This window comes from Tenrec ecaudatus, chromosome 2, assembly GCF_050624435.1.
Source record: "Tenrec ecaudatus isolate mTenEca1 chromosome 2, mTenEca1.hap1, whole genome shotgun sequence".
Taxonomy (NCBI): domain Eukaryota; kingdom Metazoa; phylum Chordata; class Mammalia; order Afrosoricida; family Tenrecidae; genus Tenrec; species Tenrec ecaudatus.
Window position 1 is genome coordinate 232,404,126 of NC_134531.1, and position 25,643 is coordinate 232,429,768.

General features: G+C 41.9%; 1 pseudogene; it reads right to left on the bottom strand.

Annotated features, from left to right (window-relative positions):
- Positions 1 to 24,236: 24,236 nt before the first annotated feature.
- On the bottom strand, positions 24,237 to 25,160 carry LOC142440551 (glutamate-rich protein 1 pseudogene; annotated as a pseudogene).
- Positions 25,161 to 25,643: the final 483 nt, after the last annotated feature.

The following is a 25,643-nucleotide window of genomic DNA, read 5'->3' on the forward strand; positions in this document are numbered from 1 at the left end:
ACAGTTCCTGTATTGTTAGCATTTCCTTTCTTTGACCAATTTGTCATCAGATAAGAAATCCTTCACTGAAAACCGGAGACTTGTAACATCCACCTACAGGCATCTGATTTTTTTTAAAGTCATTTTATTAGGGGCTCTTTTTTCCCCAACTTCCTGCTGACCCCCCCACCTCCCATTTAATTTGTAATAGTAGCAAAAACTGGCTCTCAATCATGGGAATTTACATCCTCTAGTCATACATGTCTGAGTGGCACCATGGTTATGCGTTAGGCTGCTAACCTCAAGGTCAGCAGTTCCAAACCACCAGCTGCTCCCTGACAGAAAGATGAGGCTTTATACACCTGTAAAGATGTATAGCCTCGGAAATCTACAGCGGCAGCTCTACCCTGCCCTCGTGGGTTGCAGTGACTCAGAATGGATCCAATGACAGCGAGAGTCACAGGGGTTCCTAGCACATGTGTAATTGTGCTTCTGTGTTTCTCATCCTTCCAGGCAGAAGCCGAGGTCGGGCAACTTTGGACAAATGACTGAAGCCCATAGTCAAATGGGAAAGTCACGGTGGTACCTGCCCCAGAGTGTAAGGCCTAGTGGAAATGCTGCAGGGTCAGCGTTTGGCACTGAGCCCAGCTCCTTGTAAGTACCTATTAGGGGCTCTTACAACATTCCATACATCAATTGTTTCTAGCATATTTGTACATATGTTGCCATCATCATTTCCAAAACATTTTCTACTTGAGCCATTGGTATAAGCTTCTCTTTTTACTCCCTCCCTCCCCCACCCTCATGAATCCTTGACTAATTATATATTGTTATTATTTCATATCTTATACTGTCCATTGTTTCCCTCCACCCACATTTCTGTTATCCATCCCCTTGTGGGGGGCGCCATATATCCAGTCTTGTGATGGGTTTCCCCTCTCACCCTCCACCCTCCCTGACCATGCCCCTACCCTCATGGTATTGTTATTCCCACTACTTTTCCTGAGGGATTTATCTGTCCTGAATGCCTTGTGTCAAGAGCTCTTATCTGTACCAATGTGTGTTCTCTGGTCTAGCTAGATTTGTAAGGTAGAACTGGGTCATGGTAGTGGGGGGTGGGGGGAAGGAAGCATTCAGGAACTAGAGGAATCCTGTGTGTTTCCTCATTGCTATACTGCACCTTGATGGAACCATCCCTTCTTTATAACCCTTGTGTGAGGGAATATCCAACTGTCTACAGATGGGATTTGGGTCTCCACTCCAATCCCTCTCATTCACTTCAATATAGTTGTTTGTTTTGGATCTTTTGATACCTGATCCTGTTGACACCTCATGATCACACAGGCTGGTGTGCTTCTTCCAGGTGGGCTTATTTGCTTCCCTGCAAGATGGCCACTTGTTTGACTTCAAGCCTGTAAGACCCCAGGTGTTATATCTTTTGATAGCCGGGCACAATTATCTCTCCTCACATTTGCTTATGCACCCGTTTTGTCTTTAGTGATCATGTTGGGAAGGTGAGTATCAAAGAGTACCAGGTTAACAGAACAAAGTGGTTTTGTGTTAAGGGAGGCCTTGAGTAGAGGCCCAAAGCCATTCTGCTATTTTAATAATTAGCATATAAATATATGTACATTGGCCTCTATCCTTGTCATTGTAAATGAATATATTTACATATATACATGCTTATAGCTATACCTTTATAAATGACTTTTGTGTATTTCTTTCCTCCATTTCCTTTCACCCTCCTGCTATCCCACTATCATACTCACTCTCCATTTGGCTCTCAGAATTTCCTTTAGGATACATTACTTTTAATCAAACCCACCCGGCATTATACGCTCTCCCCACCATCCATTTTAGATCTCTTGTTATTCCCTTATCTCTGAGTTTGCTGGCTCCCCACTCCCCCTGCCCGCTCCCTCTTCTCTCATGTCCCTCTGGAACCACCGATCCCGTTGTTTTCTCTTCGGGATTGTTCAACCTGCCTATCTTATATAGATAGACATAGGATGAAAGACAAGGAAAAACAAAAACAAAAGACAAAACAATAAAACAAGCAAAACAAAACAGAAAAGAAGGGGACAAAAACCCAAAACAACCAATAGCTAGCTCCAGGTCTGTGTTCTGACCCTTATGTATGCTTTCTGATCGAGTCTGATGAGGTGCCAAGCCATGTCCCCCAACTTATAAGTCTATTTTCAGGATTCCCTGGGGACTTGGTTACTTTGCCCCCTTGCTGCACAGTTACATTCCGTTCACGTTTCACCCCACTGTGCATGGGGAAGACCAGGTATACTTTCCACACAATGTCTTCAGTGTTTACCCCCATAGCACTATGGGTCAGTGAGGGAATATCATGTCTCATGGTTGGGCAGGCCCTATGGTCCTCCCTATGCATCTGGCTGCTCAGAGTAGGGATATTTTCCCTGGGGTTTGGTGGGCCATGATGAGGTTCTCTCTCTCCCTCTTAGTTTGCTCCTGTGTGGTCTGGACAGACTCATGTCTCTCCTTGGGTTATATTTTCGGTGCTGTCCTCTCTATTATATTCTTCTGGGAAATGGGGGGGGGGTCAACATAGCTCAGCTTGGGCCTGGCCCTGTCTCAATGTTAGTTTACTGCTCCATGCCAGTATATTACCCTCAAGGCTTGGCATTCAGGGATAGGGGTCTGGTACCTCTTTCCCTTTCCTGTGGAGACATAAACAATACCCTCCCTGTGGGTGTATTAGTACCTGTTCCCCCATCCCCATCATTTTCTTTTTTCATTTCTTTCTTCCCCTCTTTTTTAGTTGGCTGCCCTGAGTTGGGTCAGATGCCTGGACCTTAACCTGGGATTTATGCATCAAGTAGTTTTTCCTCTATGCCCATTTTGGGGTTACCTCAGTGGACTCATGTTGTAGTTGTCCCTTTGTGCTGGACTAACTTTGCTTGGCATAAATTGCTCTTCCCATGAGGCAATGTGCTTCAAGCTTTCATCGCTGTTTTTTAGGGATGCATTGTACTCCATTGTATGCATATACCAGAGTTTTCTAATCATGCGTCTGTTGATGGAAATTTAGATTGTTTCCAGGTCTTCTCAATTGTGAACTATGCCATGATGAACACTGGAGCACAGATGTCTGGTTTTTGTCTGCTTTTTACTTCTTCTGGGTATATGCTCAGTAGGGGGATTGCTGGATCATATGGTAGGTCAATTTCCATTTGCTTTAGGTATTGCCAGATAGATTTCCAATGTGGCTGCATGTATCACAGGCCCACCAGCAGTGGATGAGAGTTACTCTCACACCATACCCTCTTCAGCACTTGTTGCTTCCTGATTTTTGAATTGGGCTGTTTGAGGATGTTAGGTGGTATCGCCTAGTTGTTTTAATTTGTATTTCTCAGATGAATAATGATTTGGAACCTGTTCTCATGTGTTCATTGGCCATTTGGATTTCTACCCTTGTGAAACTTCTATTCAGCTCTTTTGCCCTCTTTCTCTGTGGGCTCTTTGTTTTTTCTTATTGTAGACTAGCAGAGTATTGGTTATTTTAGTAGTAAGTCCTTTGTCTGATGTGTCATTACTAAAGATGTTTTCCCAGTCTGTGGGCTCTCTTATTACTCTCTTGGCAAAGTCTTTCAATGTGTACAGGTGTGCTATCTTCAGTATATCCTACTTGTCAATTTGTGTCTCCTCTGTGTTCGTATCCTTCCCTATTTCTGATAGTCTGTGTATTCCCTGCGCTAGAGTTCTTAGGTTGGTACCAATTCCCTAGGTGATGGCCCTAATAGTTTGGGGGTTTACTCGAGGTCTGTGATCCACCTCCACTTTATTCTTGTGCATGGAGTGAGGGGAGGGTCTTGCTTCATTTTTGTGTAGGCAGATATCCATTTTGTCCAACACCATTTGTTGAAGACAACATCTGATTCCCATTTGATATTTTGGAGGCCTTATCAGAGATCAGTCAGACAACTGATTCTTGACAAAGGACTAAACAACATTAAATAGGAAAGGGGTGCCCTCTTCAACAAAGGGTGCTGGAAAAACTGGATATCCATCTGGAAAAGAATGGAGCAGGACCTCACCGCATGCACTAAAATAAACTCAAGATGGGTCAGAAACCATCAGAATCATCAGTGAGAGAATTGAGGCAAACTTAAAGGTTATACAGCACAGCCTACTACATATAATAAAGGAAGCACACAAGATAGATGATCAAGATTTATTAAAAGTAAAACATGTATGCACATCAAAAGATGCATCAAAAGAGTAAAACAAGAGCTCAAGGATTGGGGAAAATTCTGTAGCAATGACACAACAAAGGACTAATTATTAAAATCTACAGGATTCTGAAGCACCTCAATAAGAAAAAAAAACTCACTTAAAAGGTGGACAAAGGACATGAATACACAATTCACAAAGGATGACACTCAAATATTAAACAAGCACATGAGGAAATGCTCACACTCACTAGCCATCAGGAAATGCAAATTGAAACAACACGGAGATTACATCTTACACCCACAACCATAGCCCAATTTAAAAAACAAGCAAACAAAAAAACCCCAAAAACCAGATAACAAGAAATGTTGGAGAGGATGTGGAGAGGTTGGAACTCTCATACACTGCCAATGGGCTTTTAAATATGTGCAACCATTGTGGAAAGTGATATGACAATACTCAAAGCAACTGGGTACAGAAATACCATATGTTCCAGCAACACCTTTGCTGGGCATATAACCCAAAGAAATAAGAAACAAAACACAAACAGAAGTATATTCTCCCTTGTTCATTGCTGCACAGTTCACAATAGCAAGAATCTGGAAACCACCCAAATTCCCATCAGTAAAAGAATGCGTTAAAAACAAACAAAAATCCTCTGGTACATACACACAATGGAGCACCATGCATGCATCCCTGGAAATCACTGATGAAACCCTCATGACATGGAGGGACCTAGAAATCATTATGCTGAATGAAGTTAGTCAATCCCAACAGGACAAAGATTGTGTGAATCCACTACTATAAAGATAGACAACAAAATGAAGGAAGGCTTCTGCTTGCAGTTCAAGTAATGCACTAACCCGCTCTGCCAAGCAACTTAGTGGAGCACTGCCTAACACCCTCTCTACAGGTACATGCTAAAACCCCATTGACTGAGGAGACCTCCCTTCAGCTGCAGTTAGCTCTTCAAGATCAAAGGTGAGGGAGAGTACAGTTAGTTACTGCATAGAAAATTGTGTAGAGCTCACCCCAAATCAACCGTCCTCTTGGAATTTATTGGACATTCCAATCAAGATGGCAGACGGGGAGCATGCAGGTCCCAGAGAAGGCAAAAGCATTTCTATTGGTAGGAAAATGGGGAGATCAACTTCCCATTGGAAAAAAAAAAACCACTTAGCACTACTTATACAGAACCCAAGGAGAGGGGTTAATAACAAAGAATACAAGAAAGAAGAAATTCTAAAAATTGATTATGATAATGATTGTACAACTTTTCTCGATATGACTAAACTATGGAATTGCATTATATATGGATTATATCCAAATAAGACTATTAAAAAAAAAGAACCCAAGGGGAGACTATACCTGGCACTCTGTTCCTAAATAGACATTTTGGACCTGGTATCTTTCCTGTCCTTGATGACACAGACCATGTGCTACTTAGAGAGTACTGGGAGTTTAGACCCTGTTCTTTTGAGATGCACAATATCCCTCATAAGCTTCATCAGAAAGATGCAATGTGGAAACCCACGGACTGAACGGGGCTTTGCTTCAAACCTCCTTGTAGACCTTGGAATGAAGGCTGAAACTTCACAGTGTGTGAAGAAGCAGATCCCTGCTATACCAAGGGTATAGAATGGGCGGTCTTCAGATTTTGGCTGGAATCTCCTGTCTTGAGGGTGCCCAATGAATGGTGACCCGTGGATACTGTATACTTACAATGATAATGCCAACCTTGCTTTAAGATATGTATTAATCTAGTAGTCCTGGTTCTGCCACTGTCAATGAATATGATTATTGACAATCCCCTTTGTGTAAATAGTGTGCAGTCACTTAAGAGTTTAATCTGACCTGCCCCTCCCCCGAAAAGAATTTGTTTCAAAGGATGACATTGATTCTGCAGCTCCGGGAGATGGACATATCTGATCAGAGCACACGGGAGCAGATGAAGGGGCAGGAGGAGACAGTGGAACACAGCCTGGCCCACCAGGCCGTGAGGATGATGTTCCTGAGTAGAGCAGCCAGTCCACAGAGAGAACAACATGGCTGGCCCTACTATGAGACATGATGCCCCTCAGTGACTAAGGGCGATACAGGGGACAGCACCGGAGACACAGTGTGGGAATTGCACCTGACCTGATCCCACCACGCCGAGGCAAATCACTGGGGGAGTGCAGTGGAACAGCAAGGAATGGAGTGGCAAGGTCCCCAGGGAATGCTGAAAGTGGACTTTGGGGCCAGGGCGTGGTGCCCCAACAGACTGGACTGGAAAATGCTCCTAAGGGCCAGCAAACGATCCTTGAAGAAATTACAAGCTTTTCTTTCTTGATGTGTTTTGTTTTGTTCTTTGTCAGTGGTTTGTTTTTGTTGTTTTGTTGTCTGGTTGTATACTGTTGCTTTGTTTACCTCTGTCTTGTTTTCATGCATGTTCATGTCTCCACAGGTCTGTCTGAATAGGACAGGCTGGATGAACTATCTGGAGGAAAAACAATGGGACAGACAGTTCCGGGGGGACAGACAGTTCCGGGTGGGGGTGGGGGAGGAGGGTAAGGAAGTGGTGTTAATAAACACAGGGACAAGGGAACAACATGGGACCCAAAATGGTAGTGAGGGGGAGTGGCAGGCCTGATGGGGAACGATCAAGGATAAGGTTGCGTAGAGAAGAGGTATAGCTATAGCCCAGGTGGGGACGGAGCACGGTAGTGGGGCAGGAGGAAAGTCAAGGGAGAGGGAGGAAGGAGCTGGGAGTCAAGGGGCATTTATGGAGGTCTAGACAAAGACATGTACATGCAAACATATATATAAGGATGGGGAAATAGATCTAAGTGTCTACATTTATAGGTTTAATATTAAGGTGGCTGAAGGACCTTGGGCCTCTACTCAAGCACTCCCTCAATGCATGAATACTTTCGTTTATTAAATTGGCACTCTATGATGCTCACTTTCCCGACACAACTGCTGAAGCCAAAGTGGGTGAACAAGTAAATGTGGTGAAGAAAGCTGATGGTGCCCGGCTATCAAAAGAGATAGTGACTGGGGTCTTAAAGGCTAAACAAGCGGCCATCTAGATAAACAAGCGGCTATCTAGCTCAGAAGCAACAAAGCCCACATGGAAGAACATACCAGCCTGGGTGATCGAGTGGTCCCAAAGGGATCAGTTATCAGGCATCAAAGAACAAAAAATCATCATATCATTGGCTGCACACCTCCATGATAGGATCGCTGAAGACAAATGGGTGCATAAGCAAATGTGGCGAAGAAAGCGGATGGTGCCCGGCTATCAAAAGAGATAGTGTCTGGGGTCCTAAAGGCTTGAAGGTGAACAGCAGCCATCTAGCTCAGAAGCAAAAAAGCCCACATGGAAGAAGCACACCAGCCAGTGCGATCACGAGGTGCCCAAGGGACCAGGTATAAGGCATCATGCAAAAAAAAAAAAAAAGAATATATGTATGTGTATATATATATGTGTGTGTGTGTGTGTGTGTGTGTATATACATACCATATTGAATGAAGGGGGAAGTGCAGAGTGTAGACCCAAGGCCCAAGTGTCGACCACTGGAGATCCCCTCATAGAGGGGTTTAGGAGAGGAGATGGGTCAGTCAGGGTGCGAGGTAGTACCGATGAAGAACACAGCTTTCCCCCAGATCCTGGATGCTTCCTACCCCCAACTACCATGATCCGAATTCTACCTTGCAAGGCTGGATTGGGCAGAAGTTGTACACTGGTACATATGAGGGCTAGAGGCACAGGGAATCCAGGGTGGATGATACCTTCAGGACCAAGGGTGTGAGGGGCGATGCTGGGAGAGTGGAGGGTGAGTGGGTTGGAAAGGGGGAACTGATTACAAGGATCCACATGTGACCTCCTCCCTGGAGAGGGACGGCAGAGAAGGGAGACTCCAGATAGGGCAAGATATGACAAAATAACTATGTATAAATTACCAAGGGCACATGAGGGAGGGGGGAGCGGGGAGGGAGGGGGGAAAAAAAGAGGACCTGATGAAGAGGGCTTAAGTGGAGAGCAAATGCTTTGAGAATGAGTGGGGCAGAGAATGTATGGATGTGCTTTATACAATTGATGTATGTATATGTATGGATTGTGATAAGAGTTGTATGAGTCCCTAATAAAATGTAAAAAAATAAAAGGAAAAAAAGACAAGAAAAGAAAATGATTAGGGCAAAGAATGTACAGATGTACTTTATATAATTGATGTATGTATATGTATGGATTGTGATAAGAGTTGTATGAGCCCCTAATAAAACGTTTTTTTAAAAAAAGAGTTTAATCTGCATAAATCAATAATTCATATATTGCAGCTCATAGTCAGCCTATACTTGTACAATCTCCTTTTTGTGTTTTAAACTTGATACCATTGGCTAAATTAAGAACACTATCAATGGAATTACCTAATGTCCCAGGAAGATAATTTCTGTTTTCTAACATAAAATGACAATGATGTCTCTAAGGTGAACCAGAGACAAATATAAACCATAGATATGTGAATGGATTTTTGGCTCACACTTACTTTTAATCCCAATGTAAGAAGAATTAATTCTTATGACATGGCCCTGTTTGATATTTGCCCTCATGAAGAGATCACTGAAGACATGAGCGCTGTAGCTGGGTGTGGTGATGAAATTGGACAGAACTCGGCTAGCAGAAAGAATAGTGTCTGGGGTCTAAAAGACTTGTCCTCAAACCAGCAGCCATCTAAGTGAGGCATCAACTAAGTCAACATGGAATAAGCACACCAATCTGTGTGATCCAAGGATTGTACATATTATGATTGAAATTTGAAAGAGCGAATAGTTTCAGAGCTTAAATTGTGAACACTAGGTTTGAAAAGACTATGGAGAAGAGCCCTGGTACTGTAGTGGTTACGTGTTGGCCTGTGATCCACATGGTCAGCAGTCCAAAACCACTATCAGCTGCTTGTGAGAAAGACTGGGCTTTCTACTGCCATAAACAGTTACAGTCTCAGAAACCCACAGGGAATGACTATGAGTCAGCATTGACTTGAGGGCTGTGAGTGAGTGTGGAAGAGGAAGACAGTGGAAGGCCAAAATCCACTGGCAAGGTCCACACAGAGATTAAGTCCCAGGTGAATCCCCTCTGTTCATAGTGCAGGAAGTGAGCAGCCTCATTCTCAGACAGTGAGTGTTGCAGAGATGAGTATAGTACATAGAGTTAGGTTAAAATATAATACTTGATCTTCCTTTTGACCCATGTAGAAGTTGTTTTAGTTAAAAATTTTAAATGATGGAGGAAATTTACGTGGAAAAAGCCTCTGGTTTATCCTCTGGCCATAGATGAGCATTGGGAATAACCCTGCTAACACGCAGAGTGCATTGGAAAGTGAATTATAGCAGATGTTGTTACAAAAAAATTAATACCTTATCACTTTAGCTCCATTTTAACCCATTTTAAAGTTGTTCTAGTTTTCAATATTTTCTCTTTTCTTTTTCATTGAAGTTTTTCTCTATTTTGTTCTGCTATTGTTGTTAACTTTTTTGTTTCTTTGTTTTTGTAAATTTTTTTGGTATATGAAGTCCAAAATGGGTGGGTCTATAGAGATAGTAACTAGATTAGTGGTTTCTAGTGTCTCTATTTTTAAAACTAGGGTTTTTTTCCTTTTCTTTTCCTCTGAGGGCATATAGCTACCCACATTCCCATGGCCATAGCCACAGAACACTAACACCCACACCTAACTATGTCTCCATCTTTTACCATTCTCTGCACATTCGGACTTCTTCATTCTTCTTTTTCTCTTTGTCTATTCTTTTGTTAGGTAAACTGAGACACAGAGTGGGAAGAGAGGGACCAAACTCGCCGAGGACTGATTAAAAAGCAGACTTTATTGGAGACCAGCGGACGGGTTCAACAGCCTACAGTAAAGTGAAGCTATGGAAGCCATGCCAGGGGAGCGCGTGAGGGTTCTTTTTATACCCCCCCTTGTTGAAGCTTCTGGAGAGTTAGGCACTTTCCATTGACATAAGGTGCGGTTTTGTTCAGTGGGGCGTACATGACTGCTCGTTGTACAAGGTTAGCCTGTTCTGGTTCTAGTGGCAATGAAATGGGCGGTCTGTGCTTTTAGAGGGTGCGGCTGTTCGCAGAACTAGCCCGTTTCTGGGAAACTCAGTCTGGGGGAAGGGTGTCCATGCTTTTACCAGACATCCCTGACTCTGTCTGATAGGGAAAGGGGGTATGAGCTGGTTGGCGACTACTTCCTGCTGTACGGGGTGTAATGGGGAAGTTTATCAGAATGCAGGGACTCCAGGTTTGGCACGGACAGCAGAGGTTGGTACTGCTGACTCGCTGATGTACTAACAGCATTCTTCTTGGAGGTAAAGGCAAGTGCCTCCTTTTACAGCAGTTATGAGGTCTAAGCTCATTGATTCTGTAAGGCAACATGGGCGACAGAGGTTATTTGCTTTTGCAATGAAGCTAGGGATTCAGCGGAGCATTTATGGCCAGTTGGAATTGCATGGCTAGCTTGTCCGTGGTTAGAACTGAATGTGCCAGGGCCCCTCCGCTAAGTCCCAAGGCTACGGCTGAGGAGGCGAGCGATAGTCCTGTGACCAACAGAAGAAAAATGGCTCTTTTTGTTCTTCCTGTTGGGGCATGGTGGTCTTGGGTGTATATGCTTTGGAATTCTGCCGGTGTGTAAATAGTTAGTTGTGGAATTAGGTTGACCAGAAGGCAAAGGTGGTGAGTTGTCATGTTGGGGTACAATACTTTGGACAAAGTGTGGTTGCACCAAAAACAAGTCCTGATAGAATTTCTCTAAGCACAAACAATTCCTTGGGACTAATCTTATCTTAACAAGGGCAGCTGTGCTTTTACTTTACTCATTGCATCTTGGAACTTGGGAAAACATAAAGACACAGTGTCTTAAGAGAGTCACCAATACACTTCATTTAAAACTCAGTGATTCTCTATAATCCTCCCTTTTTTATTTTATAGCTAACACTGAAGAGTTAAAAGGCAGCTATTTGCTGAAGCTGTGGTTTTGCTAAAATGCTGCAGGGTACAGAAGTGGAACATTTGGTTAAGCTGAACTTTATGCAAGGTTGGGATCATCCCGCCTTCTTCTGTGCTTATTGCAAACCCAGAACAGTTTCACCCAGAACAATCACAACTTCCTTACTACCTAGAACAATTTCAATTTCGTTATCACTCAGATACTACACTTGATCTTAGCCAAAAGGCCGAGCAGTGATTCGTTATCACTCACAACAATTTCAACTTCTTTTTCACTTTCTCCATCACATCATCACATCCTTATTACATTTCTTATCACACTACTAGTCACATTCCTCTCAATATCCTTGCCACATCCTCATCGCGTTTCTTATCACATTCCTTATCATTCTACTGGGATTTAGGGGCATACTCAGTTTTCTGACTCAGTTTGACTTGATCTTGCACAAACTTTAACTCCTTCCTTACTTCTGCTTGGGTCTCTCTAACAATTTCAGTTTTGTTTGCAATAAAAGTAACCCTAGGCCTAGTTGGTGGGTTTTTGAAATTGGAAACGGGGCGGTTAGGTATTTTTAGCTTAATTAGGACGGGCTCATAGTGACTTGCCAATGTGGGTGTACTAATATCCCAGACTTCAGGAGACACCTCAGGTAACAACTGGCTGATTGGGGGCGGGGATGAAGTTGTGGAGGTGACCTGGCTTAAGAGGGCGATAAAGGAGAAAGCGTTGCTGAAGAAGGAGATAGTAGCATGTAATTTGGTTAAAATATCCTTTCCCAGCAACAGAACAGGGCACGAGGGAATAACTAAAAAGGAGTGAGAAAATGGGAGTTGGTTAAATTGGCAAAAGAGAGGTTCTGTCTTCTGCGGAGTGGAGGGGGGCCTGTCTATTCCCATAACCAAGACCTGGGAAGGGGAAGCAGGGCCTGAGTGAGAGGGCAAAATGGAGAAGGTAGCCCCCGTATCCACCAAGAAAGAGATGGATTTACCCGCTACCTGGAGCACGACCCTGGGTTCGCCGAGGGTGACCGGAGTTGAGGAGACAGGGCCACTTCAGTCGTCTGCCAATCCCCAGAGCTCAAGTACTGGGGCCCTGCTCCTCCGCATGGAGATGCCAAGAGTGGGACTGAAGTCAGGCAATCTCATTTTCAGTGACCCGACTGCTTACATTGGGGTCAAGGTCGCGTTGGAGGTCTGGGGTTATGGCAGGAATTGGCCCAGTGGCCACTTTTTCCGCACTTGAAGCAGGCACCTGGTGGTGTCGCTGTGGTGGAGCCGAGCCACCTGCCAGCCTCGGGGCAGCCACCAAGGTTTGGGTCTGGAGGCTGACCTTTTGCTGGAGTCTGGCCTGGTGGGCCGCCTCAGCTGTCTCCTCTCTAGCAGTAAAAACTTTAAAAGCCATTTTTACCAGGTCTTGGATGGGAGTTTCAGGGCTGTCCTCTAAGTTTTTTTAAAACTTTTTTCTGATGTCAGGTGCTGATTGGGAAATTAAATGGGAACCTAGGACTGTGGCCCCATTTTGGGATCCTGGGTCTAGCCTGGTAAAATGAACCAGGGCTTCCTGCAACCCATTCAGGAAGAGAGCAGGGTTTTCATCTGCCTGTTGGGTCACTTCCCTGAGTTTATCATGGTTAACCACCTTATTAGAAACTGCTTCCAATCCTTAGAGATACTGGAGCATGAGGTTCCTGTGGGGAATGTTGGTGCCCTGCGCTATTTGATAGTTCCAGTTGGGGTCTTCCCTGAGGATGGCATGCTCTCCCAAGGGGACGGTATTGTCTATAGCATGGTCCCGGTCGGCCTGTTGCCTGCCTTTGTCCGTTACTCTGGCACATTCATCCAGGGTTAGTGTGGAAGCTAAAATGACCTGTACGTCATGCCAGGTTAAATCGTAGGTCTGGGTTAAGTATTGAAATTCTTTTATAAAGTGGGAGGGGTCAGCGGAGAAGGACCCCATGCGGGCTTCGATTTGAGACAGGTCTTGGAGTGAAAAAGGCACATGGACCAGGACTAGACCTTCGGCTCCTGCTAATTCCCAAAGGGGGAACAGGGTACCTGGCGGGCGGTGGGGGTTGGGGGTTGGGGTGGGGGGCGAAGTTACTTGCCAGGACCGTGTGTGGGAGGATATAGGTGAGGGCTCTGGCAGAGGAGTGGGGGGAGGCTGCGCAGGTGCTGGGGAAAGCGGGGGTGGCTTTACAGCAGGAGACAAAGCTGGAGGAGAATGATGTGGGGGTGGAGGAGGCGCACTGAGGAGTTTGGGCGGCTCTTCCAGAGAGGGGGTGGGGGGGTGAGGGGTGGGGGTGGTTTGGTACTGCTCTGGAGGTCTTCGCTAAGAGGATTGATGGGTGGAACAGTGGCTACAGAGCTCGGGGTGAGAACGCAAGCCCCAAAAAGCCTGCACATAGGGGATCTCAGAATTCTTACCAGTACACCGGCAAAAATTGTCCGGGTCCTGAAGATTGGTGAAATCGAAAGTGCCAGTCGGGGGCCAATGTGACTGGTTGTTTAATTTGTACTGAGGCCAAATGGTATGGGAAAAAATAGGAGTTTTTTCTTTCGTAAGGTCTGAGAATATCCCAATTTGGAAAAGTTTGTTAACAGGCAGCCTAGGGGAGAATCTGGGTCAATTTTGGATTGGTTTGTTCCCATGGTGAGTGGAAACGCAGTGTTTTGGCTCTAGGTAGAGAAGTGAAATGGAGTCGGTAGGGGACTCGGTGAGCATCCTCAAGTAGCACCCTCTGGTAAATCTGATAGGTAAATGGAGAGAGAGAGAGAGACTGGGAAAAACATCTTTTTACCTGACCTTTCTCCCTATGACTCCCGGAGTCGGGATAATGGGAAGCGATTCTGGCAAGGCTGTGACTTTGGTGGAACACCTCGGATGTGACTTAACGAGCTAGAGCCGTTGCAATTAAAGAAATCTCACCACAGGAGTCAGGCTGCTATAAGGAACGAAATAGCAGTTGGCAGTCAATGGTCCCTGGTTGGGGAGAGGGGGACTCGGGGCCCCCGTTAAAGGGGGAGCCACACTCCTCTCCCGGGTTTTTGGCACCATAATTGTTAGGTAAACTGAGGCACAAAACGAGAAAAAACAGACCAAACTCGCCGAGGACTGATTAAAAAGCAGGCTTTATTGGAGACAAGCGGACGGGTTCAACAGCCTACAGTAAAGTGAAGCTGTGGAAGCTGCGCCAGCGGAGCGCTTGAGGGTTTTTTATACCCCCCCTTGTTGAAGCTTCTGGAGAGTTAGGCATTTTCCACTGACGTAAGGTGCGGTTTTGTTCAGTGGGGCATACATGACTGTTTGCTCATTATACCAGGTCAGCCTGCTCTGGTTCTAGGGGCAATGAAATGGGCGGACTGTGCTTTTAGAGGGTGCGGCTGTTCGCAGAACTAGCCCGTTTCTGGGAAACTCAGTCTGGGGGAAGTGTGTCCATGCTTTTACCGGACACTTTTATTTTATCCCTCTTCCCTTTGCCCATTCCTTCTCTCTTTTCTTCTTTAATTCCACTTCTTCTATAAGATACTAACCCACCCAGTATCTCTCTTAGCTCTTACTTTCTCTTCTTTCCTCATAAAATATATTTTCACAGTACCTATTCTTTTTTTGATCTTATAATTCCATTTCCATGAACTTTTATTGATTAAAATTTTGTCTAGTTGATTCATTTATTGTCTGTAATATGCTAATACCTAATATTAACATATTTAATTATATTGACCAGAGTGTGAGAAAAAAATTAATTTGAATTAAACATTAAAAGAATCTTAATGTATTAATACAAAACACTAAGGACTACCAGGTGGAAAAAAGGTTTGTATGAAAATTTTTATACCATTTACTACCATTCTTAAACTACATTTTCCCATTTGTTTTTATAAATCATTTTGTCAATTCAGATGGCTTCTTACTAGTAATATTATTACTTTTATTTTATGCTCTCTTCTACCTCACCTTCTGCACTTACCCACACGTTTTCATTTTTCTCCGTTTCCCTACAGTATACTTTCTGTATCCTAGTAGACCTCCTCCCATGTCCCTATGCCAAATACCCCTACAGAACCAAATACCCCTACACAAGCTAGCAGACAACAAATTACTAATAACTACATTAAAGTGCTGCAGTTAACCATTGTATATCCCCTCCCAGACCCCTGCTGCCCCCCAAATCAAGAAGCAACCAGAAATCGCCTAAACACGACAAAGTATGCTGTAAAAGAGATCCTGGAATGACCAGATAAAGAATTCAGAATAATGGTGTTTATAGCGCTTCAAGCAATGTGAGGTATTCTCTCATGAAAACAATGGAAGGAATTGAAAACTAGAAACCTTACACCAAAAGGAATCCCATAGGATAAACAACAAGATAACAGAATTAGGCAACACAGTAAATAGACCAGAGGAATAAAAGGGAAATAGAACCAGTGAACTTAAAGAAAATCATTCTGACTACAAGAGACTGTAAAAACAGTTAGCAACAACAATAAAACACCAACAAAGGAACCTAAAGAAAACCTGAGAATGTTTTGGAAAAAGAAAAAACAAAACATGCTTCATTGGAATCTCAGAACAAGCAGGACCCCCCCCCCCCAAAAAAAAATCTAAAGAGAAAATAGCATAAGAAATCATGGAAGAAAATTTCCCCAATATCACAAAGGAGGAGAAAAGTAACTATTAAATAAGTTGAGAGAACTCTAAACAGAATAGATCTTCAAAAGAAAAAAAACCTGTGACATAACATAGTCCAACTTTCTGATTTCAAGAAAAGGAAGAGAATCATGGGGACAGGTAGGGAAAAATGAACAGTCACCTATTAAGAAAAAAACAATATGTATAACCTCATGTCTTAGCAGAAACTATGTAGGCAAGAAGATAATAGAATGATATATTTATATGATTATGAAATTAAAAAAAACTGTCAACAATTCTATATCCAGAAAAATTATCCTTCAAATATGAGGGGAAAATAAGGGTATTTCCAGATATGGAAAAACTAAATGAGTTTATTAAAACAAGACTAGTATTACAAAAAATATTAACAAGTCTACTATAGACAGAGAATCAACAACAGCAAATAAACCTGAGAGTATCATACAGGATAACTTCACCTAGAAACCAGTACAATGAAAGCCACAATCCAAACAACACATAATTAGAAGAGAAAGAAAAAAAACCCCAGTAACATCTCCTCCTGTCCCACAAAACAAAAGCAAACACAGCAAACTGACAGCAATGAACATGAATATATCAAATATAGCACTGACTCTCAATGGACTAAAAGCATCAATCAAGAGACAAAGGGTAGCAGAGTGGATGGGAAAGTAAGACCCATCTATACACTACCTACAAGAGATATATTTTATACTTGCCCTCTTAAAGTGAACACAGAAGGTAGTATGTGCAAGGGAACTCAGAACACAGAAGGTAAAAGGATTCCGGGAAGTTCTTCCTCCCTGGAGGTGGGACACACTCTTCCTGTGAGACATGCTTATTCACAAGCCACATGGAAATATGCTAATGGAGCCAGAGCCCTGGAGATGGAGGAGCTATGTAGAGACCCACATCAGTGCTGAGATGCTTCTTCCACCACTAGATACACAACTTTCAACCCACTGGCCTGTGATCTTCCTGCATTTGGCATCATTGCATGTGTTGTGTGAGTCCAAAGGGGAATTTATAGACTGATATTGGAGATATATGTTAATATCAGACTTATGGACTTGATCTGGACTGGGCTGGAATGTTTTCTTAATATACAATTACTCTTCGATATAAAATTCTCCCTTACACATATATAAGTTGCTGAATTTGGTTCTCTAGTCAACCCAGACTAACACATTTTCTTAATATACAATTACTCTTTATATAAAGCTCTTTATTATACACATATGAGTGTCTATGAATTTGTTTCCCTAATCAACCCAGACTAACACATGCATTTTCAAGGATAGGAAAACTTAACAATTTGAAAATGTCAATATTACCCAAAGCAATCTATAAATACAAATCAATTCTGATCCCAAATGCAACTTAATCCTTTAAAACAGTGGTTCTGAGCCTTCCTAATGCCGCAATCCTTTAATACAGTTCCTTATGCTGTGGTGACCCCCAACCAAAAAGTGATTTTCGTTAGATACTTCATAACTGTAGTTTTGCTACTGTTATGAATTGGGCAACCCTTGTGAAATGGTCATTTGACCCCCAAAGGGGTCACGATCCACAGGTTGAGGACCACCGCTTTAAAGAAATAGAAAAATTGATTACCAGCTTCATTTGGAGAGGGACAATACCTAGGATAAGCAAAAAACTCCTAAAAAAACCTAACTGTTCAAAAAAGCTAGTCAACTGTCACACTAGGCAAAACTGCCTGGTTCTGGTATAATGGCAGAAACATAGACCAATGGAACAGAACAGAAAACCCAGAAATAAAAGTATCCAAGTAGAGGTAATTGATTTTTAACAAAGGACCAAAAAACATTAAGGGGGAAAAGGAGAGTTTTTTTTGACAACTGTCCTGGAAAAACTAGATGTCTATCTGTGTAAGAATGAAACAGGACCCATACTTCACCCCATGCACAAAAATGAACTCAAGATGGGTTAGAGATCTAAATGTAAATCCCAGAGCTGTCAGGTTCATCAAAGAGAAAATTGGGACAAACTTAAGGGCCCTTTTGCAGGGCATAAACAACTACAAAATATTATGCCCTTTTGCAGGGCATAAACAACTACAAAATATAATATAATAAAGGAAGCATGCTCAATGGAAAACAAGATAGGTGACTTGGATTTATTAAAAATAAAGCATTTAAGCACATCAAAAGATTTCTTTGAATGAATGAAAATAGAAACCAAGATTGGGGTGGGAGGAATTAGCAACGACACAATGGATAAGAGAGTAGACATTAGAATATATGGAATTCTACAACATCACTAGAAGAAGAAAACAAATAACCAAATTAAAAAGTGGCCAATGAACATGAACAAAGAATTTAAAGAAGATACTTGAATGCCTTCCAAACACATGAAGAAATGCTCAACCATCACTAGCCATCAAGCGTCGAGGAGATACAAATCACAACAATGATGGGATTTTACCTTACACTCACAATGATAGCCTAATAGAAAAACACAGAATAACAAATGCTAGAGAGAATATGGAGAGATTGGAACACTGAAACACTTCTGGTAGGATTGTATTTATGTACAACAAATATGGGAAACAATATGGCACTTTTTGAAACAAGTGGGAATAGATATACCATATCATTTAGCAATACTTCTGCTCAGCATATACCAAAAAGAAGTAAGAAAAAGAACATAAACCGATATATGCTCTCACATTTTCATAGGAGCACAGTTCACAATGGCAAGAGGCTTAAAACAGCTCAGATGCTCATCAGTTGAAGACTGGATAAAGAAACTGTTAAAGACATACTCTAGATGGATTACTATGCATCTCTAAACAATTGTGATAGAGCATGAAACACCACATGATTGGATGGACCTGGGAACCATTATGCTGAGTGAAATTAGTTACTTACAAAGTACAAATATTGTATGGCTCCACTACTCTAAGAATAAGTACCAAATCTAAAATTGAGAGTGAGGAGGAAGTAGTGTCCCTGGGGGTGTTTGATCAGTTGAAATGGATCTGAGAAGAATTACTGAGAGGTGAATGAGGGGGATGCATGATAGAGGGACAGGAGGAAAGGAAAAAGAAATTGAGCAAACAACTAGGGAGAAAAAATTATATATATAGGTATAAATATAGCTATGTATATATGTTAAGATATAAATATATAAACATGGGTGTAATTATATATATATAATAGGGTAGCAGACAGATTTGGGGCCTCTACTTAAATCCTACCTCAGTACAAGAATGTTTTTTTTCTAAGAATGTGGCAATGTAGGATACTCATCTTCCTGATGCGAACGCTGAAGACAAAAAGGGAACATGAGCAAATGTGAAGAAAGTTAATGGTGTCCGGCTATTAAAAGTTACAGTGCCTGGGATCTTAAAGCTTTGAAGTCAAACAAGTAGGTATCTAGCAAGGAAGAAATAAAGTTTACATGGAAGAAGCATGCCAGCCTGTGTGATCATGAGGTGTCAGCGAGAAAAGGTATCAGAAGTTCAAAATCAAGCAATCAAACTGACGTGAAGGAACCTAGGCATGGTGGAAACCAAAAACTCAAATGTAATACAATTGGACAGTCTTCCCAGAAGGGTCATGTGGAAGGGATGATATAGCCAGAGTGCAGTATAACACTGATGAAACACACAAAGATCATCTATTTATTTTAAATTTCCTCCTCACACTATTTAAAAAAAATCATTTTATGAAGTGCTCATACAACTCTTATCACAATCCATACAGGCATCAATTGTGTAAGGCACTTTTGTACATTCATTGCCCTCATCATTCTCAAAACATTTGCTCTCCACCCAAGCCCCTGGCATCAGGTCCTCATTTTTTCACCTCCCTCCCCGCTGACCCCTCCCTCATGAATCCTTGATAATTTATAAATTATTATTTTGTCATATCTTGTTCTGTCCCACGTCTCCCTTCACCCACTTTTCTGTTGTCTGTCCCCCAGGGAGGAGGTCACATGTAGATCCTTGAAATCGGTTCCCCCTTTCCAACCCACCTTCCCTAACCCCTCCCATAATTCTACTCACACCACTGGTCCTGAGGGGATCATCCGCCCTGGATTCCCTGTGTTTCCAGTTCCCATATGTACCAGTGTACATCCTCTGGTCTAGCCAGACTTTCAAGTTAGGATTCAGATCATGAGAGTGGGGGAGGGCCTCCTCCCACTATTATGGCCTGAGTTTTACCTGACTTATCTTGCTGGTCTTGCATTATGTACATAAGTACAACCAAAATCTCTTGATGCATGAAATTCAAGATAGAGTATCAGAAGCAGTAAGGGGAGTATAGACTTTCTGAGGATACAGGGAGAGATGGAGGGAACAGGAAAAGGGGGAACATATAGCTATGATGACTGTGTAATCCCACTTGAAGAGAACAAACATCAGAATTTAAGGAGAATAGCTAGCTCCATGGGATGGTGTAAGTTAAGACAAATGATAATAATATATATATACTAAGGGCCCAGGGAGGTGGTAGGGTGGGGGAAGAAGGGGATTTAGGTAAGCTGTTATCAAGGATTTCAAGAAGAAAAGAACATGTGTTGAGAATGATGAGGGCAGTAATTGTGAAATTATGCTTGATCTAATGGAACTATGGATTGTAGTAATATCTGGAAGGGTTCCTAATAAAATGCTTAAAAAGAGAGAGAGCATAAAGACCAAGACAAATAGAGACTCTAGTTTCTGGGCCACGTAGGTCTTTAACTGTTTTATGTGGCTATTGGGTCCATGTTTGCTGTTTGCCATTGTTTTGTCTGTACAGGGAAACTGGGCTGGGCAGAATCTTGAAGACTGTAGGTGGATTCATGATTGCTTGAGCACAGAGGAGAGGTTAACAGAAATGAGGAGTCAGCATCAATGAGTACAAGAAGGAAGAAAAGATTCCAAATTTGATTGTGGATGATCACACAATACTTCTTGATATAACTGAACTGCTGAATTGTATGACATGTTAATTATAACTCAATAAAATTTAAACCAAATTCTCACAGAGTTTAAAACAAAAATAATCTGCTTTACAATAAGGTTGGAGACCTACACAAATGGAGGAATATCCCGTGTTGATGCGTAGGAAGATTTAAATTTGTGTGCAAATGTCAATACTACCCAAAGCAATCTATTAATACAACTGAATTCTGATCCCAATCCCAACTTTACTCTTTAAAGAAATGGAGAGACTAATTACCAACTTCCTATGGAGCAAGAAAGCCCCAGGATAAGCAAAGAAGCCCCAGGATAAGCAAAGAACTCCTTACAAAGAAGAACAAAGTAAGGACCTGACCTCAAAACACATTACTTGTTACAGCAGTCAAACAGCCTGGTAATGGTAGATTGACAGACCACAGGCCAGTGAAACAACAGAAGGCCCACCTACATGCCACTGATTTTTTGACAATGCTCCAAGCCCATTAAATAGGAAAGAGATGACCTTTTCAACAAATGGTGCTGGCAAAATTGGATTGCCTTCTGCAGAAGAATGAAACAAGATCCATATCTTTCCCCAAGCACACAAATAAACTCAAGTTTTATCATAAACCTAGATGTGAATCTCAGACCTTTAAAGATCATCAATAAGAAAATCAGGACAAACTTAATGGTCCTATTGCAGGGCATAGACATACTATAAAATATAATCAAAGAATCACACAGTTAAAGACAAAATAGATGACTGAGAATTACTAAAAATAAGACACGTATGCACATCAAAATACTTTTTCAAAGAAGTAGAAAACTAGTCCATGGGCTGGGTGGGGGGTGGAAATCTTCAACGATGGACAAGGGAATAAATCTCTAAAATCTATAGAATTCTGCAACACCGCAATAAGAAAAAACACCAAGTAGTCCGATTTAAAAAGTGGGTAAAAGACATGAATAGACAGTTCACCAAAAATGACACTAAGTGGTTAATAATCACATGAAAAAATACTTATAATTACTAGCCATATGGGAGATGCAAATCAAAACAATGGTGAGATATCACACCCACAACAATAACCCAATTTAAAAATACAGAAAAACAATGGTGGAGAGGATGTGGAGAGATTGGACCTCACTTATGGTGGACTTATAAACATGTACAACTGTGTTAGTCTGGGTACATTAGAGAAACAAATCCACAGAAACTCATATTTATCAGAGAGAGTTTTATATAAAGCTTAAGTACACATCAAGAACACATCCGAACCCAGTGCTGTCCAAGCCCACAAGCCCAACATTGACCCATATATCCGATACCAATCCACAAAGTCCTCCTCCATCTCACAAAACACACATAATGATGCTGACTGCAGGAGGAAAGCCGAATCAGTGAGTAGGTAAGCATCTCAGCATTGGCAGGGGCCTCCACATGGCTGCCCCAGCACCCATGACTGCATTGGGGTAGGTCCATGAGGTTTCTCCTCAGGGATATCTTGCAGGAAGTGAGTCTTGCCAGCTGACACAAGTAACAGGCTAAGGCAGCTGCACCCTGGGTACTATCTTAAACTCACCTGTAGCATATTTAGGGAACTGAAACAATCCTTTGGGTTTAAGACTGAAATGCCCTTTTATGAGAAGAAGCAGCTGACTACTAGCCCAAGATTACGGATTCGGGGATCATTGGACTTCGGTTTGGATCTCTTGCTTTGAGAGTGCCCATGAAATAGCAGCTCAGGCCTACCATGTATTTGCTATTTTCACATTCTCTTTACTTTTTAAACGACATGTCTTAGCAGGCATGATTCTGGTTTTAAGAATGAGCATTATTGAAAGTTTTGCCCTATCTCCCCCCATATTGTTTGTGTAGTGGTGTCCAATCACTTGAGTTTTGATCTGTACAGGTAAACAATCCATATATTTTCATCTAAAAATATGTCCTCTGTAAGCATACTTTCCTTTTCTAGAAAGTATTTGAAATTAAGCAAATTAATTATACTAAAAATAGAATTACCATATGTCCATGGGGATGATTTATAATGTTTCCCAATACCAGTTCAATGATGTCTCTAAAGTGGACCAGGTATATACATAAACCACAGATGAATGGATTTTCAGCTTGCATTTAATCATAGACCCAATGTAAGAACAATTAGTTCTTATGACGTGGCCCCACTCAATAGTTGCCCTCACGAAGAGTCACTGAAGATATGAGTGTTATATTAAAGCATGATGAAGAAAGAAGATGGTGCCAGACTGATGTCTGAAACCTTAAAGGCTTGTCTTAAAAAAAAAAGCGGCCATCCAAGTGAAGTGTTCACTAAGTCCACACAGAGGAAGCACACCAGCCTGTGTGATTCAAGAATTGTAAGTAATACAATCCAAGACCTGAGGAGGGAATTATATTACAGCTTAAATTCTGAGCGCCTTTTGCCAAAGGACATGGCTAACAGTACAATGCTGATTTGCAGTGTCCCCACGTGGGGACCCTATTGTCATTGACCACTCTATCAGACAGAGTGCATTTAAAATTAAGTTATTCAAGTGTAGTTAGGTTAAAATATATTAACTTATCATTTGCTCTCTCTTTGATCCATTTTAAATTTGTTCTAGTTTGTATTATTTTCTTATCTTTTAAATTGAAGTTTTCTTTCCTTGTTTTATTTTGTTACTGTTGTTTGTTTTTTACTTAAACCAGAATATTTTACTTTCTTTAAATCATCCTTAAAATGTAGACTTTCAAGTACAAGGTGATTTAAACACTTTACAAAAGTATTAGTCTCACCAGCGGTGGGAGTGGTGACACCGGGAGGGAAGGGGGTGTAGAAAGGGATAACTGATCTTGAGGATCTATGTGTAACCTCCTCTCTGGGAGATGGGCAATGGGGAGGTGGGTGAGGGGAGACGCCGGGCAGTGTAAGATAAGATAAAATAATCATTTATAAACTATTAAGGGTGCAGGGGGAAGGGGAAGTGGGGAGGGAGGGGTGAGAAAAAAAGGAAAATGAGCTGATTCAAGGAACCCAAGTGGAAGGCGAATTTTGAGAATGACGAGGGCAATGAATGTATAAGGGTGCTTTACTCACTTGATGTATGGATGGATTGTGATCATAGTTGTATGGGCCCCAATAAAAATATTTATTAAATTATTAAAAATATTAGTCTCTAACTATAGTTTATTCAATTTAACAGAATGTTCATTTTCTATTTTTATAGGAGTTAGATCAACAAAATCTCCATGTAGTAATTCAAGACAGACAATTGCAAATAAGTAAAAATGTTTGACTTTACCCAATTTTTCATTTACATATCAAATGACCTCTGACAACACATGAAATCATAATACAGGACACATGTTCAAGGGTACAATACTGTCACAGTTCATGCAGGGGAAGCAGGAAATGCCATCAGCTGTATTTTAGATTTAAGTCTCTGCCCAAGTCATATTTTCCTTTGTAATTTTTTGGTTTCACTTTAACTCTTCTAAAATAGAGACACAGATTTTAGTCTCTGTTTTTCTCAGGAAGAATGTGCATAATCCAGTGATTAAGGAATGCCGAGATTACTCTGGATATGATCAAGAGTATCATGCAATGTGCTGGGAACTTTTCCAGAGCACTCTTCAATTTCTCTGTATCTTGCAAACATAACAGCATTTTCATGTGATCCCGAATGAACACATCTGAAGGAGCCATGCTGTGAAATTTAAGACATCTAAAGCGCTCCAGTTGTTTCCGTGAAGAGAGTTGAATCTGGATCTTTGGAGGCGCCATCATAAAAAGACATTTCTTGAGTCAATTTTTAAAAACTCAGGATTCCATCTGCCTTTTTAGCGATACTTTCAGCATCTTCCTCATTGACATCTTCCTCCACGGGGTCTCCCTTGGTGGTGTCTCCACCATGGTCCTCCTCCATGTTTCTTAATTCTTCTGTTCACCGCTATTCCTTGGGCTGGTACCTGAAACCGATGCCAGAGGCTTCTGTTAGTAAGCCAGCTGCGTTTTCTTTTTCATTTGCTGCTTCTTTTTCAGGTTCCCTTTTAAATTTTTGCTTATTGTGGGGCCATCTGTGTGCTGTGGTGGTAATTTTTCTTGTGAAAGATTCTGCTGTTTTTCTACTTCTGCTGATTCTACATGGACGCTTTTGGAATCTTTAAATTTTTTCTGGGATTTAGGTCTTCTAATTCTTTTTCTCTTTGGTTGATCGTGAGGATCCTCATCATCTATGCCACCACTGCTGGAGGAATTCTCAGCAGTCACACAAACACTGAGCCCTGACAAGCATGGGATCTACCCAACAGGAGGCAGGCTTACTGCAGAGAGCTGTCTTTCAGCCTGCATCGCAGTGGCATCATCTGCCAATGGTTGGACCCTCTTGCATTTCACTTCTTCTGGCGTTGCCTTTTCTGGTGTTTTCTCTGAGGCCATCTCTCTTCTCTATCACAGTTTCTACACACATTGTTTCCATGTCCTTTCCCTCATCCATGCCTCAGTCCATATTTTCCGGCATCCTAGCAACATGAAAGCATCTTCAGCACGACCAACTCTCACATTTAATAAAAGGAGCCCTGGTGGCATCATGGTGAAAGGACTGAAGTTGTCAAGATCCACAATCAATGCTCAGAGAAGCAACAGTCAAGAGATCAAAAGACACACTTTATTGGGTAAATCTGCTGCACAAGACCTCTGAAGGGTATTGAAAAGCAAAGAGGTTACTTTGAGGATTAAAATGTGTCTGACCCAAGCCATAGTATTTTCAGTCATCTCATATGCATGTGCAAGTTGGACATTGAATAAGGAAGAGCAAAGAATCAATGTGTTTGAATTGTGGTGCTGGAGAAGAATATTGAAAGTACCATGGACTGCCAAAAGCACAAACCAATCTCTTGGAAGAAGTATGGCCAGAGTGTT